The sequence below is a fragment of the Episyrphus balteatus genome, chromosome 1 (genome assembly GCF_945859705.1).
Source record: "Episyrphus balteatus chromosome 1, idEpiBalt1.1, whole genome shotgun sequence".
Taxonomy (NCBI): Eukaryota; Metazoa; Arthropoda; class Insecta; order Diptera; family Syrphidae; genus Episyrphus; species Episyrphus balteatus.
In genome coordinates, this window is record NC_079134.1 from 154,240,122 (window position 1) to 154,259,831 (window position 19,710).

The window sequence follows — 19,710 nt, forward strand, 5'->3', positions numbered from 1 at the left end:
CAAGGTTCCCCACTGTGCGGCGCGGCGTTCTATATATGCAACTACATTAAAAGTACAAAATTTTAAACAAGTAGTGAGGTTCTAAAACTTATTTATTGTTTTAATTTTTTTAAGAGTTTATAATTTCGTCATAATGTTTTAACAGATTCACTGTACTAAAACAAAAATTGTTTATTATTTTTATTCTTGATGGCTTCGTCTTATAGACATTAACCAGCGGACAAGCAAGATGCTTGCAACGATATTTCATTTATCGAAATGCTACAAAAAGTTAAGGAGGTATGATGTCATGGATGAACATCTGCCAAAATACTATTTGGTAACTAAAAAAATGTCCCTTTTTTTGAATTTCATTTTTCTTAAAAAAAAAGTACAAATTAGTAGAAAAAGTATATTGAATTATAAAATTAACATTATTTACTTTTACAAGTTTGAAACCCAAATTTGGATCGAATTGCTTACAAATCACGGTAACATTGTGGTTTATCTTGGTAACGCAGTGGTATTTAAAGTATTAAAGCTGATTTTTGGTAATAAACTATTAAGAATATTTAAATGAAATTAATTTTTCTGTGATTTAACTTCATAGGAGACTTACGTTGTTCTTAAAATTTCAAATAGTAATATCAGAGAGCTTAATTATTTATGATTTTACAAATAAAACTGAAATTTGCAGTAAAGTAACGCAGTTGTTTGGTTTTGATCACTTTCTGTTTAAACTGTCATAAATATAGAAATATCATTCCAAATATATCGGTGCAGTTGAATCATTTATTTTCAAAACATGATAAGTCCATTATTTTAAATTTTGCAGGAGAAGAAAAAAACGTTCTATTTTCTTTTGATGTGTGTAGCAAAATTTATAAAAAATATATTTTGTAGAACTTCTGCCTAGGTACAAAATACCGTTTCGTTTTTAATTTTTGGAGCGATAGTTCAAAAGATAAAAAATAAAAACGCTTTTGGACTTATCATACTTTGAAAATAAACGGATGTGAAATTAGTTTTAAAATGGGTACCCAATTTTGCTTTCATCCCCAGTCTATCACAAAATTGTATTTGAGATTAAAATATAATGTCCGGAGTGCTTCTTTAACTTTAAAGACACTTTAAACTTAAGATTTTCAGCCAGTAGCTTAATATAGCATTTACACATAAAAAAGCTGTTGTTTATTTTCAAAAGATGATAAGTCCGGGACTTATCCTGTTTTTGATCCTAAAACAAATATTTCGCTTAGCTGTAAAATCGGATATAAATGGAGTAGATACTTCTTTATTTTGAAGATAGACGTGGTTATCCCTAGATTTAGTCAAAAAAACGAATTCGGAAAAAAAGTGGACTTATCATGTTTTGAAAATAAATGATTCAATTGTTATTTTATAATAGATTAAAGTATAACTATTCTATGTCAACTAAAATATATTGATAAAAATGTGAAAAGTATTTTGGCCCAAATACCGAACTCAAGAAAAAAAAAACACATCTTTAAGAAATACCATGAATAATTACTTATGAATGCTTAAAGTAGAAGTGAACAATTTAACTTAAGCGTTATTTTGGAGAAGTGAGATTTTAGTTCTCAAACTAATTTTTGTTTTAATTATTTTGAGGTGCATAATGTCGTCATAAAGCTTTTTACAGAGTCACTGTACTATAACTAAAGGAAAAATCTTAGTTTTCTTAGTTTGCAGTTAAAACATATTTTCCAACACAAAATTATTCATTCCATTTCCATTGAACTACTTGCTGATGCAAACAATGATGCCTAGTGACCGGACGATTTCGACATAATCAAGCGATTCCATTGAATTGTTGTTGAAACTTTAGTTTAAAAACCAGACAAGAATTAAGAATTTCTTGAAAATAAAATTACTCCTACAAGCATTCTTGTAAGAGCTACTAAGAAATCCAGTTGTGGAGTCATAATGCTTTCATTTACGAATCCCACAATTCTATTTTCTTGAAAAGTATAAGTTTATCCTATATAACAAATTCAATTGAAATAAAATTCAAAAGGGGAAAATAGAGCCGTAACTGTTATTTTAATAGAATTTTCAGAATTATACAAAAGAATTATTATAATATACAATTATTCCATTAAACTGCATAAGATTTTATTTTTACTTTGAACTTGATGTCATATTATGAGACTTTTCCATGGGTATCAGTTAAGTATAATGTCTTTGGCAGCTGTCATTGGTGGAGTAAGCGACTATTTAAAAAATAATCAAAGTTTAAGTTAATATATCATTTCGTAGAAATTTGGTAATACAAATTTAAGCCCAAAATTTTCAAAAAAATTCAATATGGCCCATTTTCGAAAAAATTGATTTTTTAATCCAAAAATGCTTGCAAAATCCGAACAAATTGTCTTATAGATGGTGTTCAGGGAAGAAAAATAAAACGTTCATTGAATTCAACACGGCTTAGCGAGTCAAGGCCTATAGATAAAAACAAATTTTTCCATAAGCCATAGGTACTACAATACCTCTCAAACTTACACGAAGTAACAGGGCGTAGATATCTAATTAAACTACTTTCGACATCTAATCTGACAACTAAGTGAACTGAACTAATTTCTATTTTCAATTTCAAAAAACAAAAACTCTTAATTAAATGTTCATCATATTCGTTTTAATTCATTCTACATAATAAAATCTTAATCTCACACAAACAATAAAATTGATTTAATGAACATTTTTGTATCTAGGATTAAATTACCAGGAAGAGAATATAAATTAACATGAAGAGACATGAACAACAATGAAAACTAATGCACTTTAGAGGAGAAATAAATTAACTCACACAAATCTGTGTTTTTCTAAAGGAGCTTAATATAGTGCAGAGGTTGCACTTTAATGACTTTTTCTATCTTTTTGGAAAAGTATCGACTTTTAGTCCCTATTTATTAAAATTTCATAAAATTTAAAGCCAACTTTAATAAGAAGAAATTTTAAAATTTATATGCATTTTGACAGTTTTCTAATTTTTAATGGAGGTTTTAAAAATAATGGTCGTTATAGCTGCTCGTAATTACTCGTTTTATTTAAAGAAAAAAATTCTTTAAACGTTTTTAAAACAGTCGAAAATCATGAAATAACCCCAATCCAGCTTTTAGTTAGGTATATTGAAAATTTCATTTGGAGGTTGTTTGAAAATTCTGAGCAATACTCTGTTAATTTTTTGTCAGTTAGATTCAGTCAACTAACTATTCAAATCTGTTTTTTTTTTTTTTTATTTACAAATACAATACATGAACCCTTAAAAAGCAATTAGGATAAACTATCCTTCAACACTGTTGCGTTGCAGTGCCAGTAGTAGGTACTTTGAAATCCATTAGTCGATTGCTAATTTAGTTCGCTGAAAGTTTTCTAATCCGAATTTGGTCAAATGGCGTGTAGAACGAATAAAGTACTTTTATATAGAAACACTCACTAGTGATGCTCTCTATAATAATTATGAGATGTTAGCTCGTTTTTGTTTGATATATTCAACTTATTTGGCTCTGAAGAATCTAGTTAAGTAATTGTTTTAGAAGATGGTGCAATTAATTCATTAAAAGAACATTTTCTATGAGAAACAAAACAGGAAGACTTCTAAATGAAAGCAATTTATATACAAAAATGATTAAGAGAAAGTGGATGTTTAATTTTCAATTTATTAAATAAAGGAAGTAAAGATTAATCTGGGTGCTAGTAATTTTAAGAGACATAACTTATAGAAACAAACAAAATATAATATGGACAAATTGATGAACCTGACCACAGAAAAACCAATAAAAGAGGGTTATGTATTTGACCGGTATGTAGTTATGTTCATCTGTGACATCAATACATCATAGCTCCTAAACTACTCATCGCAATTTGCCTATGAGGTATCATTGGAAAGGTCTTACTTGGTCACGTCACTAGTTAATGACTATGTATGTTTTATGTTAAAGTTCATTTAAAAATATTTATAATTTTATTTTATTTAGAAAATTTTAAAAATAACATAAAATTTATTTTATTTTATGTTTAATTATAAAAATTTCTTATAAACCAAACAGTTTTTAGATAAAAAAAAATAGCTCATTACAAATAAGATTTTTCAAAAAAAAAAAATTGGTACGGAACTGAAAAGAAAATATTAATTGACATAATAAAAACAAAGTTACCTTTAATTTTCGTCCTAAAAATAAAATTTTCAACATCTTCTCCAGAAGATGTGAGACTCACTTTTGCGTTACATATGGACAAAAAAAAAAGTTGAGATAACAATTAGACATGACGTTATGATGATTATGCTAAAAAAAAAGTGGTTTCCGCGAGTCCGTCTGTCTCTCTGTCTATACAAGGAACTACTGCCTAATCTGTTGGTCCGATTGACATCAAGGGGTTTTCGGAATTAATTTTCTTGTACCAAAAATAATGATAGCTGATACTGCCATATACCGATTTTAGTAAATTTGAAATTGCTCGAAAACGGCTCCAACGATTTTGTTAGAAAAATTCAAATATATTTAATACAATTCTTTTTCGAAAATCGTTATTAACAGTATTTTTTTTTTTTTTTTTAATAAGATTTTTTACGAAACTTCTAATTCGATTTCAACAGTTTTTTTTATGCATTTTATAATTTTAAAACAAACCAAAAATACAATTTTCGAAAAAATGTTTTTTTCCGAAAATGCGACATTGAATTTTCTTTGAAATTTTGGTTGTAGGCATAGCCGTATTTAGGGGGGGGTTTTGGGTGTTTAACCCCCCCCCCGAAATTTTTTTTCAGAAAATCAAAAGATACCTATATTATAAACATATACAAAACTAATATGTGCAGCACTAAATGATTTGTTTTTGTATTTTAGTGATTTGATTACCTATATGAAAATCTCCCTTAAAATCACTACCAATTTTGCATCGTTGCAGAAGCTGTCGATGAAGTTTGTATAAAGGAAAACAAAACTTGTTTGGTCCATTACAAAGAGTTTTTATCTCTTTGACCATTTCCTTAAGCACTATGTTAACACCTTAAAATGCTCTTTTAAGAACCCTTTAAATACCACAAGTACTTATGCAGGGTTTTTGGTGCCGAGACTAAACTATGCTTTTTCAAAGGGTTTCGGTGGCCGAACTCGAATCCAAAGACGGACTTATTCGATCACATCTCGTTTTTGAATATTACCTTTAAATCTATTTAAATCTTTCAGACATCTTTTCTACTGTCCGAGATATCTTCAGTTGCTTATTACCCACTTTTGTTCTATGTTAACCTTAAATCCAGTATGTAAGCGAAAATAAATGTATCGATTTATTCAGAGACTGTAGTACCTACCAACGCTAGGAAATAACCTCGAAAACCGATAAAAAGCGGGATTTTCGATTTTCTAACGGATATCTCAAAAACGCGATGTGATAGAATTTTTCTAAGTTCGGATTCGAGCTCAGCACATAAAAAACCTTTAGAAAAGTATATCTTGGTTTCTGTAACAAAAACCTTGTTGGCCTACTCAAAATAAAAAAAATGCGATTATACTTTTGCAATGGAAGAAAAACTTATTTTTATTTCTAAAAATTATAAGAGAAAGTAACGGGACATTTTGTTCTTCTCAATGTTCTTGTTTTTTGATCCCCTTTAACAAAAAAATAGTAGGGTGTGGTTGCAATACTCGGTTTTATATAAATAGCATTTTTATATGGTGCGATTATACTTTTGCAAAGCACTGTATTTACAACATTTCGTTATTTTTTGTTTTAAATTATAAAATTAAACAATTTCAGTTTATTGTTAAATTTCAAAGTGAAGTATAACACTGGTCAACAAAATTAAACTTCTTTTTTGTTACAGAGACCAGGGTATACTCTTCTATAGGTTTTTAGTGTGCTGAGCTTCAAACCGAAGTCAGAAAAATTCGATCACATCACGTTTTTGAGATATTACCGTTAGAAAATCTAAAATGCCGCTTTTTACCAGTTTTCAGGGTTTTTTTTTAGCGTTTACTTTTTTTTTTTAAATTGAATTTGTAACAGTTTCTAAAAGAATTAAGTTTTGTCTCTCTAAATCCGTTTAAATCTTTTAAATATCTATTTTCTTCCTCGAGAAATCATAACTTGAAATCAAAGTGTTTGGGGCATCTCAAATTTATTTGCTTTTAATAGCAAATATCGAAAAGTTCTGTACCAATCGCTTTTAAATTTTGACACAATTCTTTTAGAAACTGTTACAAATTTAATTTAAAAAAAATAAGTAAACGCTAAAAAATTACTTTGAAAACTGGTAAAAATCGGCATTTTCGATTTTCTAACGGGAATATCTCCAAAACGTGATGTGATAGAATTTTTCTGACTTCGGATTCGAGCTCAGCCTATAGAAAAGTATACCCTGGTTTCTGTAACAAAAACCTTGTTGACCAGTGTAAGTAGCTCATGTCAAACAACTTGGATTATTTAAAATTTTAGTTTTTAAGTATTGCTAATTTCATTTCGAACTCAATAGATAGAATGTACCTTTCAATTTTCTGCTACAAAATTTCAGTGCAAGAAAAAGTCCATTTTTCAATGTTTTATGTATTAAATTGTACGAAATAATTTTTTTTATAAAGCCTTAGAATGGTTAAAATTTGTTTCTTAAAAAAAATTTTCTTGCTCGCTAACGCTCGCAATTTATATCAACCAACTTATCACTCTTTGTACCTACAAAACTAGAGATGCCGCTGAATATTCGGCCATTTTTAAATTCTTTTACCGTAAGCAGGGCTTTTTTAAACTTTTAACTACGAATTCCTCTCCTAAAAAATACTTAAAAAGGATATTGGCAAATTTTTCGCTTCTACACAGTTCAAATGATTTTTTGATTTAGCGGGATTTAGAATCGACTGCATGTTACATATAGTTGATGTTTGGTCTGAGCTTTTAATCTACATAAAACGAAGAAAATTCCGTCAGGTAAAAATTATTAAGAGACAATTTGCAACTAAAAATTAGTTTCAAAACAGATTTTTTAAATAATAAAAATACTAGCAAGATTTATAACTTTTGCTAAAGAAATGAATGAATACAAACAAAAATAAAAAATTCCCTCTGGCTTAAAGATACCAAAGTATTATGGACTTGGACTACCTATCAACTCTGTCGTCTAAAATGAGTAGATAAATGTATTATTCTATCCCATTAATATTTCCTTTTTCTTTTCCATTAACCTTCTTTAATGTGTAAAAGTTTGTCGGGCAAAAGCAAATTGGAATCACCCTGTGTGAACAAGAAAAAAACGCGTGTACCAAAAACAAAATAATTATTTCAATTGGATTAGTTATAAAATTTATTGCACGTTCCTTTTTTTTTGTTGTTGTTACAATCATAAATTAATTCCCAGCAGGAGCTCATAAAGTCACTACGATTTTGTTGGCCGATAAATCAATTTTATTCGCCCTCTGCCAATTAAATACCATATTGTCAAGGACCAAATGTCCAATCCAAGTCATATACATAAAACCTAAACCTGTAGGCAGAAGTTTTATTTTTTTTTATTTATCCAAATATAAATCATTCTATGGGTGTGTAATTTTTTTTTAACTGTGCCCGGCATGATCTATTTGATTTCGGTGAATGGTTCAATTTTTATTATGTATCTAATCATGATTTTGAATATCTACACGTTAAATACATTTTTTTTTAATTTTTGCAAAAATACCCTCAAGAGGTTCATTTGATATCAAAAATATATGCAAATTCCAAAAAACTTGTCGTCGATTGATCATTTCATTGAAATTAGTAACGCTCGTTCTTGCATTTAACTGTCGCAGGGCGGTACAAGTATGGTTTTAACTTTTTTCAAAAGCCATGTAATTAACTTTAAGAAAAACAGCTAGAGGTGAAGTATTAGAACTTTTAAATACGACAGATATTAAGTAAAATTTACATACGATTAATTTATTTTGATAGTTTTGATTTAATTCATGACATTTAATTAAATTTGAGTGTTTGGGTAATCGTGTTAGATTAGATTAATCGATAAGATTAAAGCTAGGCGTTTTGAATTCCACCGATTAAGAATCGAAATTAAATGTTTTGGTTTTGCAAAATATATCTCAAACACGTGTAAGAACACATACGAGTATTATTGAATTTTTTAACCTACATTTTTCTTCTTAACCTTAGCGATTACATACAACATTACTTTTGCTTATGGGTTTAAAAGTAAAAGGTGATGAAATAAGGTTGTTATTAAATTACATTGTGGGTTGTATGTAAGATAGATAGTAAAATGAGAATTTTTGAAGTGAATACAAATTAAGGTGTTCATAAAAATGGAGTAAACAATACATTCATAATAATAATAACACGGTGCTACACTGAAAATACACCCAAGAAATAACATAGTGTAGGCTGTTCGTATGGTCGAATAATGCATACAAATATTTTTGTTATATTTTTGGAACCAGCCAAACCATTCGTTCAAAAAATTTAAAACTTTACAGACTCAAATTTAATAAGTCAAATTCAATAAAGAAATACGCCAATTTGTGCCTAAATGTATATTCTTTCAGAATATAACCTTACTTTATTTTTTTGTTTGTTTTATTTTGCAAAAAAAATTGGGTAAAGTTGAAAAAATTGGGAAAAAAATCACTTTTTCAAGATTTGTGGGATAAAAACCTACACTTAATTTGTTTAAACAATAGACTTATATACATCATTCAAAAGGTCTGGAAATCCTCTTTCCAAAAACATATAACATATTGAGAGTTGCTAGAAAAATGACTGAAATATTGATAGATTACGTCGTAAGGTCTGTAAAAATGGTTTTTTGTAAATAAAAAAAAAATGGAGGGTTTCAAAAATATAACAAAAATATTTTAATGCATTATTCGACCATACGAACAGCCTATGTTATTTCTCGGGTGTATTTTTTTTTTTTATTTTGTAGCACAGTGTAATTTCCCTTATAAAAATCGTAAAATTAGATTGATTTATATAATATGTATGTAGGTACAGTACAAATATAGGCTTCTTTATAAACAATTAGGAGCCTTCTCATTCAAAAATTAAAACGAATGAACAAAGCGTTTTATGTAACCTCTTCACATAACACACTTCGAAGTCCAGTCAGTAAAAATTTAACACATCAGAATCCAAAAACATCAATTTATTAAGGATAACTTAACATTTATTGTACCCGTAAAAATGTCACGGGTGGAATTTAAAACAAGGAGTGATTTTGAGGTATATTTATTTAAATGTTTTAAAAATCCTATGGTTTCCTACACCAAATTAGTCGAAGCTCTACACTAAAAACGCAAAGCGACTTAAAAATGAGTTTCTGTGTATGTATATAAAAAAAAAAATAAGTTGTTAATGTCAAGGGTGGAATTTCCCAGCAAGAAAAGATTTATTTAAGTTAGTTTAAAACAAAATCGAAAAATCTAATATTTTAATTATTAAAATGAGAACAGGTCAGTTGTGATATAAAATATTTCACTTGTATATCAATTTTTTGAATATTAATTTTAATGTAATAAATAAACAAATTTTTAATTATTATTTTCCAAAATATTTAACATTAAAAAATTTTTTAACGTAGGTAAGTAAGCAATGAAAGGCACTAAGAAAACTGCATTCTGTAGTATTTTTGCTTATATAGTAAATTCTGCAAAAAATTTAAAAAAAAATTTTTAAAATTAAAAAAAAACTTTTTTTTATACAAAAAAACATAATTTTAAAAAATAATATTTTCAAACAGAAATTTTGTAAAACATTATTTGATAAGTTAAAAATCGTAGCTGCAATCTTGTCTTCAGTTTGAAGTATATCACGTTCTTATAAAATATAGGACCCAAAACACTACCTTGTCTTGTGGTATTCCCACTTTAAATTTTGAATACTTGTTTTCGTGGGTAACGTGGAAAATTCAGTTATCTAAATTTCCTTTAAAAATGATATTATCCATCAGACGGAATTTGTCTTAATATGAATTTGAGACCTTCGAGCTATATTTTGTCAAAAACCTGAGACTCATTAATTAACTTCTCAAACTGAATTAATGTTCAAGTGTTTTACTTTTTCTTCTATTTTATTGACTAAATAAATATACTTTCAAAAACTTTACATATATGTATGTAAATTGTTTCAGAACCATGATAATGTTTTTTTTTTTATTTCTCTGATCCAAATATTTTATTCATTCATGCTAACGTCAATCCTCCCACGTATTTCTTTTCTACGAATCATAAAATAAATTCCAATGCAATGCCAGTTAAATTTCACTGTAAAATATTATGAATATAAGTGAAAATTCTGAGAATACTGCTGAAGTCTCATTCTGGGTTCAAGGTTAATCAAGGACCGAATCATAACCAGAAAATCATTTAGCAGCCATAAAGAAAAAAAAGTTACTCATACACCACAGTGAACTTTTTTTTATTTCGGTGTGTGGATACTTAAGACAGGCCTAATCAAAACCAATTTTATGTTGAAATTCGTAAACACTTAATTATCTATTTTTCCTTATATTTTGTCAAGGAAAGACACAAATTGACTTTGTAAAAAAAAAACACACAAAAATAACAATAAATCAATAACATGGTGTAGAATGAATAAATCAACGTTTATTGCGTAGTCTGTCTACAGATACGATGTAATCGTTGCGTTAATTTTATGTTATGAATAAACAATTTAGAAAAAGAATCATGTGACAAGGCGCTAGCATGTTTGGTGGTGGTGGTTCTTAAGAAAAATTTAATATATCTTTGGTACCGGTGTAGGTTTTTTCGCTAGTTAAGGTTGATATAGGTATAGATTGGCAAATTGGCAAACTGTCAATTAAAATGAAATAATTTTGTCAAAGTTGTAACTGTTTTTTTTTTTATCAAATTAAATGATTAATGATTTAGTAATCACTTAATTAGTTGAGATTTGTTTTTTGTTAGTATATGAATAAATCATTTATTTGTAGATTTGTTGATGGAAAAGTTTAGATCTATGTAATTAAAGGTATTTAAGTCAATTGAACTTTAAATTTGCTGTGAGAAATATGTAAGTCCAAAATTAAATATTCGTTTTGAAGAAATCTTTAAATCCTTAAAGTTGTATCTATGTAAGTGAAGAAGGGTAGTTATGAAACTACACTTCCTTTTTTCATATCTTCTATCTATTATTTCATCTAAAACAATGCTTTCATAATTTCATTCCTTATTGTTATCTGAAAAGCCTCTTTAATTGCATAACATTTTGTTTTCTCTCTAAAAATTTATTTTTTAATTTAAAATTTATTGTAGGTATTGTAAAAAGTGAACAGCACTTAAAATAATAATTTTCATTCATTCGTGACTAATGCAAACACTTAAGGAAACAAAAGTCAAGGATATAAAGGTCCTTTTGTTTTTTTTTACCTCAATTGAAGTGGAACTTTTTAAGGTTTTGACTCATTTTAAGATATAATCATTTATCATTATTTTACTTTAAAGTTTTATTACCGCACAAAAGTTTCTGTATTATTGTTTACGAACGAAAAATTAAAGAGGAAATTTCTATACGAAAAAAATTGCTTTTCTTCGTGTTAAATTAGGTGGAAAGTAAAATAACTGAAATGATTTGTGAGATGAATATAAAGAGAAAGAGATGTTTAATCATAGGAAAATTTGATATTTTTGTTTTGTTTGTATAGAGTTTGAAGTTTACAAAATGTATTGGCTCTTGTTGTTTGTGGGGGAGAGATTTTCCTTTTTCAAGTACCTATATTATTTATGAGTCTTTTACCAGGTCTGCCAAAAAGTTTGACGGCGGTTAGTTTATTTCAAGAATAAAGTTCTATAAAAGGAACAACATAATTTTACTTTAACGTTCTTCCGTCTCCTTTTTTTTAAACTAATGATTTTTCTTTTGAAAGCATCGAAAAAATATATATAATTTATGCATAAAGATGTTTGTGAAGTTTGAAACTTGAATGAGAGGTAATTACATAGAAAACTGAAAGAAAAAAAAACCTTTATAATAGTCTAGTTTGTCTGTCTGTTTGTGCTAGCTGTCGGGAAAAAAAATTGGGTGAACTAAAAGGAGGTATATTAAAAACAAACTGATAGCTAATTTTTATAGTTTTTAATACAGAAGGTATAATGTGTTTCTTATTATGTTAATAGCTTGATTTTGTGTTGAAAATCCATATCTTATTTTTAAACATTTTTTTTAACTGTGCTTTTTTGTTTTTTTTTTTAGGAAAAACAAATTTGTTTCTTACTTTTCTTTAAATAAAAGTTTTTAAATACTTGTTTGGTTTTCGTGTTAATATAATTTCGTTGTTTTAGTCAATACCAACACTATGATGACAACATTGTGATTTTTGAAATGACAAGCCGTATAAATTTTATAACGTTTGCAGTAGGTACCTATACAGGGTGTCCCACAGTCACCGCCCCAAATGAAAACCATGGATTCCTGACGTCATTTAAGTCGAAAAACTTAAGAGGTAATTTTCTCGTTTTCGTCCCGTTTTCGAGTTACCACGGTTTTTGTGATTTTTACTCTCTTTGTCCTTTAACTGGCCTTATCTTTGCCAAACTATGTTTGATTTGAAAGATTTTTTTTACAACCAATCAAGAATTTATTAGGGTCAATGTGGGTAAATGTAAACAGGGGTAAATGAAAACATGGCTCATAACAAGCTTCAGTTAAATCCCTTTGATGCTTACATAAGTACAAATTGCGGACGCATGTATCTTTTAACTTATACGTCAAGCTCATTGCTGTCAAGAGAGAATTCATTCGACGAGCGTATTTTCCGTGAAAGATAATTTTTTAAAGTGCCAAACAAGTCGTTAGTCTTTCAGAAAAATTAAATATTTTTCCAGGTTCAATTAAGTCAGTATAATTTGCAAATGCTTTGTAGTTTTTAATTTTGATGTAGATTCTATGTGAAACAAACAAATTTTAAAATACAGGACATTTATGTCGATTTGCATGTGTTTACATTTACCCCAGAATATTTTTCATAATGGGTAAATGTAAACAACTAATTGTGGGGGTAAATATAAACATATATTTTTGCTGAAATTATTGGTTTTAATAAAAAAAAACGTATTTTTAGTCAATTACTATTACTAAAGTGCCGCGGAGTCCAATTAAAGTAGCCAACACCATAAATTTCCGTGGATGATGTTGCAAAATCGGTTTTTGATGCAAAAAAAAAAAAAATATGACGTTCAAAACTGCTCACAATGCATTTTGGGTGCCTATATAAAGATTCAAAGGAAGAAAACTAAAACTTTTATTGAAATTTGAAAAAGTTTTTGTCAAGTACCTTCTTGAACGTTTTTCAAATTGTTATCCATATGATAAAGAGGAATTTCTAAATTTTAAACCACCGTTTACATTTACTCCGAATTTCTAAAAAAACACAAACATGGTGGGGTATTTGTAAACATGTCATATTTGACAGTAATGTAAACAATTTGGGAAATATTTGTTTATTTTATATAGAAGAATTGCCATCATTTCATATTTGCATTTGAAGATACCATTAAAGTTGTTCCGTGAAAACATATAATAATCTAAAGTCGAAAGAAAAAAAAGACAGGAAATTGTTTACATTTACCCACATTGACAGTTTAAATTTGTCTGAAAACTTTTATTTCTGCGGACAACCGTTTCTCCACAATTTTGCATCGAACACAATTTCCTTCGTTTTTTAAGTTGTTTTTTACACTTTCCTATCATTTAAGTAAAAAAAAACACGTTAATGAGTATTAATTTTTTGTATTTTCTATTTTGTTTTGCTGAATAATAATTTTAATATTTTGTGGTTGTATTACTTCCTTTTATTTTCAATAAAAACGCCATTTTTATTTTTTAATTTGCCAATATATTATGAGGTTACCTCGAAATATATTGGCAAATTAAAAAATAAAAATGGCGTTTTTATTGAAAATAAAAGGAAGTAATACAACCACAAAATATTAATTTTTTGTGCTTTTTATTAAAGCCCAGTTTATTTTCATAAAAAAAAATAAGTTTTATTTCATAAAAAAGGCTACTAAATTAAAAAAAAAAATAAACAAACTGAGTGAAATAAAAAATAAATAATTTTTAAATAAAAAATTAATTTAAATGAATGAAAAACTTTTTCTCAGAAAAAGTTTTAATTCATTTAAATTAATTTTGTATTTAAAAACTATTTTTTTTTTAATTCACTCAGTTTGTTTATTTTTTTTAATTACTTTCAGTAGCCTTTTTTATGAAATAAAACTTATTTTTTTTATGAAAATAAACTGGGCTTTAATAAAAAGCACAAACACCCTGTATATATTTGAAGAAAATTTATAAAAAAAAACTGTCTTTTTATAAAAACTAAAAATGTAACGGGTGTGACATTTCGAACGTTGAGAAAGATAATGTCGAAACTGGAGAAAACACGATTTTTCAGGAGAAGTAAAATAAGAAATTCATAAAACTTAATTAACATATAAAACTGACGAATTTGTAAATCACTGGTCACAAGATTTTTGCCCTAATAAACCAAAATATAAAGCATTTAAGGTTCCTACCGAACCTGAAGCCTCCGTTTTTGAAATATTAAATGTTATAAAAAAAAAAAACTTTTATGCCTTTTATAACGGTAATATTTCAAGAACGGAGGCTAAACAATTTTTTCTGACTTCGGGTTCAAGTTCAGCCTAAAACCTTTACAAAAGTATATTTTGGTTTATAATGAATTACCTCATTTAAAAGCATAACCTCGCAAAACAGGTAAAATTACGTTTTTTTTTGCATAACTTAGCTTTACTTTACTTAAAATTCGAATTCAGCACCCAAAAGACCTTCAGAAAGGTAAATTTTTGTTCTTGTGGCAAAAACCTTGTTGACCATGTCAGTGTAATTTTCAAATAATCCAAAAAATATTTTTTGTTTTCGTTGAAACCAGTTAAGTCATTTAGGATACAGTTAGATATCAATAAAACGGTTCCATTACAGATACCGTTGATATCAGTCATCAGAACAAGCTTTTTTGATTCGGTTATTTGGCAAGTATATCTACTATTGATTTTGGTCCAAAAATAAAATTTTAATTTCTTCTCTAGGAAATCTTCTAAACATTCAACGACTACCACTGCTTCAGTAGTTAACTATTATTTGCTATTTTATCTTTTTTTCAGCAAATCTACTCCAACGTCCCCATCTATGCGTTTATTGAGAAAATAAAAATTAAAGCGCAATATAAAATAATAACTTTAAATCCATGGTGAAATCTTGCATAGATTTATATTTATCTGTTTTGAAGTGTGAGTTTCAGCTTCATACTTAGATGTTATTTATTGTTTAGCTGCTTGAAAGATATCCTTAAATTGTCATCTTAAATTGATATTTATTGCTAGTTACTTAAATTCGCTTTATAAAACCATTATTCATGTGTGAAATGATCCTTAACACATTATATTTTCACAAAGTTCAAACCTCATAAGGCACGAGCAAGTGTTTTTCAGACAAAAGCTTTTTTTTTTGTAACTTATTTGGAATAAGTAAACACCCCTTTTTTAACAAATATCAACACATTAATCTATTATGTTGATTTTATGTCTTCTTGCCATGAATCCTTTTAAAAGCCATTGCACTCTTCTTCAACCAGAGTACAAAAACAAAACAAACAAAAAAAATAAAAAATTTTATAATTTTATCATGAGCAAAAAAAAAATAAACGCTAAACGGGTGTGCCTAACTTTATTGTTCTATAAAGCCAAAAGGAAAAATAATAATAATCATTATTTAAATATCCTTCCTTCCTTCATCATTAAACATAAACATCCTTTTTTGTGCCTTTCAACATTATTTCATTCTTCAACATCTCTGACGATTGAAACTTTAACGTTTAACCCACCACTTCATATTTTGAATTTTCTATGTTGAACCAAGTTGTAGGTATATATAGGTTTTAAGCACTAAGCACTTTTGAGTTTTGAACCGTTTTTAACAACCCAAAGTTTCCTGGTCATTAAGTACAAAATGTGTTTATAAACAGGAACCGTTTAACAGCATAAGTGGAAAATAGCGAAAGAATTGTTTTTTTTTTTTTTTTTTTTTTTATCAACAAAAAATATGTTAATTTATAAATGTGAGACCATTGTTGCTGGGTAAAACTATTATGTTTGACTTTGATTTGGTTTCTAAAAGTTAATTATGTCCTTTTTACAGACAGTCAAAGTTGACTTGAATTTTATGTTTACCAGCAGTCCCAAATTGAATTTTATTGTTATAATAGAAATACATATGTACAGTGCTGCAAAAAACATTCCGGATTTTTTTGTCATTTTCATCAAATAAAATTTTATAACACAAAACTGAAACAAAATATTGCTTTAGTATTTTTTCTAGGTCGTTTATATATCAGTTAAGCATTTTCAACAGAAAATAAAGACCTTTAACACATACAAAAAAATTAAAAATTGAAAAATGAAGTAAAACCAGAATTTCGGCTGTGAAAAACTAACCGGATTTTTTAATGTTTATGCTTAAAGTTAATATTTTGTTCAGAAACCTTTGTTTTCTAAAACTGCTTGGCACCAACGAGGCTTGGACTCGGACAAATTAAATAAAATAAAACTAGGAATATGCTCCTAGTCATTTTTAAAAGCTACAAGAACGTTAGTTGCTGAGGTGTGCTTTTCCTTCTCTACCTGTCTCTTAAAGATGGCCCACAAATTTCCAATCGGGTTCAAGTCGGATAATTGTTCCGGCTATTCCAAGCCAGGAGCATTGTCTACCCCGAACTACTGTTTTTACGAGCTTTTAAGAATTTTTGGCATCATAACTTGCAGGAAGAGCCAATGTAAAGGCATTAAATTAGTTCAAAAACTAAAACCTCGTTTAGTTCATGCATTAATTTCAGAAAATAAGGATATAACAAAACTTTTCATAGCCTATAACTAGCGGGCTTGCAATATACTTCCATAAATATATCACTTGTCAATTGATGGAAAATAGTATAGAAGTTATGATGGAACAAACATTCCTACCAACATTGATACAAAAATAGACTTTAACGCTAGCCTAATTGCATGCATGCCGTAGGAGGAATGTACTAGTATAAAATCGGCTGGAGAAAGTCATGCGTGGATATCATTTCATGTAAAACAAACAAACATATTTTATGATTTTTCGTTATATTTAGAACACAGTTTCTCTCACACTTTTTTATTAATTCCAAGCTAAAATAAATAACTTTGTTATAACAACTCAAAGCCCAACTACATCACTTTAGAAATTTATTTCCAAAAATTACATTCCCTAACATAACAAAAAAAACGATATTTCATGGAATTGAAAATTTCCAACACTATATACCTACATCCAGCAAAAGGAGAACTATAATTACTAAAAATAAAACCCATGAGGCAATTTAAGGTATCTAACACTTCTAACCAGGCTATTTTTCAAAACATTTTATATAATTCCCAGAACAAGACAAAAAACATTTACGATTTACCTTTTGGGTAACACAACACAACACAAAGAGGCGTTTAACAAAAACGTTTTAACATAAAACCTACATCGGTCAGTTTTTTGGCCAAATTCATTGGAAATATGCAGATGGAGGTATAGAGGAAATCGTGTCATATGAAACAATCCGGAAGACCGGAAAATGCTTATAAGCCTTAAGGCATTTGTCTGGGTTGTCTATATTGGGGAAAATCCCAACCTAGACCTTTTTAATAAAACACACACACACTATAGTAAATGCGTGCATTCGTACCTTTTTCATTCGACATAGAAAACTACCATCTCATTGTTCGGTTCCGTAGTTTCTTTCAAACTTAAGTAGAATAATGCTAAGTAGAATTCTAGAATTTGTATGTCTCGTAAAAAAGATTCCTATTCCAATAAACGCAAGAGTGTCGTTTACCCAGTATAATATTGCCACTGAACAAAAATTAAGTGTCGGAGTAAAAAGGATCCTTGCATCCTTTTTTTTTCGTTACAAAAAGAAATCAATACCCAAACTCAATGTGTATCTCCCATCGTATTCAGTCAAAGAGGATATAACGACGACAACGATTTCCACTTCTGATATCCCCAGTTAATAAACTCATTTTTATGAGAATGAGTACCTACTTCCTTTAAGAAAATGCTCCTTAAGCTGTCATTTTATTATTCGTTATGTGAAATAATTCTCGTTTACTCACATCACGTGATAAGGAATCTAATTCCTTGCAAGCTTTAGGTAAGTCATTTTTATGAATGAAAAGCTAAATAGGCGTATGAGGAGATATTTATAGAATAAATGTTTCGAAAAACACTTATTACTGAACACATGAATGCGCCTACACAATGGCTATTTTGAAAGGATAACTACCTACAACAGCATAAAATACAAAAATGGTAGGGTTGGTATTAGTTTTTTTTTTTTGTTTTTAATAAAAGCCTTTTGTGTACAAATTATGGTGAAATACAAGGTAAGATTAAAGTTTTTATTTACTATCTGCACTAAAAGGTTTGTTTTTTTTTTTTTATTTTACCATCAGGTCGTTTTTGACTTTGAATCCGATTATATAAAAAATGAAATAAAGCTGGATTTATATTTAGCAGTAGGTAATATTTAAATATTTTATTTTAGGAAGGGTATTTTGACTTTTGGACATATTGCGTGGAAAAGCTACCACTGCTTTAATACTATTAAATTTAAGATGACAAGCGCCAATTAACTAAATTAATGGCTAATGGAAAAGCTTTTCAAAACAATTAACAGAATTTATATTAAATTCGTCTAATGTGGGGATTTATGAGTCTTTATGGCCATAAATTAATTGCATAATTTTAAATTGATTTGTTTTTTTTATTAAACCACAAAACTTCAATTTCAATCTAATTTAAACACAAAATATCTATATACTGCATAATTATAAACAATGTCACTTAGCAATTTCAGATGAGAATATATAGTTTTTGTTTCATATATTTTAATAGCGTGATATTAGCTGCGTTCCTTTGGGAACATTTATCTACTGCTAAGTAGGTACTTAAAATTACTTTGAACTACTTTTGCTATATTGAAAAAGTAGTTCAAAGCAGCTTTTTGTACTAAACAGTAGATAAATTAAAATTTAAAAAAAAAATAATTTTCTTTTAACTTGTGTTTAACGGTTTTTATTTTTAATTTTCTTAACAATTTTTTTTAAACTTAACTTTTATTGAGTTTTACTTAATTTTTTAATTTTTAAGTAAATGGATGTTTCATAATCAGAAGAAAAAAAAACTAGGTACATGTTTAAATGGTTAAAAACACAGGTCGACACGATTTTAGGATCTGACTTGGCTCCTTGGATGTGGCATAATAATGTTTTTGATCATAAAGTTTGCTTTTGTTAAGATCAGAGAAAATATACTGGGTTTTTCATTAATTATTATATTTTTAAATTCAAATTAAGAAAGGTTTTACTGAACATGAGAGCATTTCAATTTTAAGAATAACTTTTAAAAGATCATGTTGAAATGCATTGTTTTTATTTACCTAATTTCTTATATTATTTTTCAACATAAAGCATTAACTCAAGAACGAAGCGAAGGCGATAAAACTACCTCAAGAGTTTTTGGACTGTATAATTACTTCAGGAACCCATGGTTTTCGTCTTTGGCGGTGACTGTTAAACACTGGCCAACAATGTTCAACTTTTTAAAAACTTTCCAGAACAGTTTATATTAAATATTATGATTTTTGGTTCATTTAGCCCAAAAATCATATTGGTTTATTTC

General features: G+C 28.0%; 1 protein-coding gene across 2 annotated transcripts in view; it reads right to left on the reverse strand.

The window, feature by feature from the left end:
* Positions 1–19,710, reverse strand: part of LOC129907455 (G-protein coupled receptor dmsr-1) — a 238,360-nt gene that overhangs the window by 33,437 nt on the left and 185,213 nt on the right. The window lies entirely within an intron of this gene.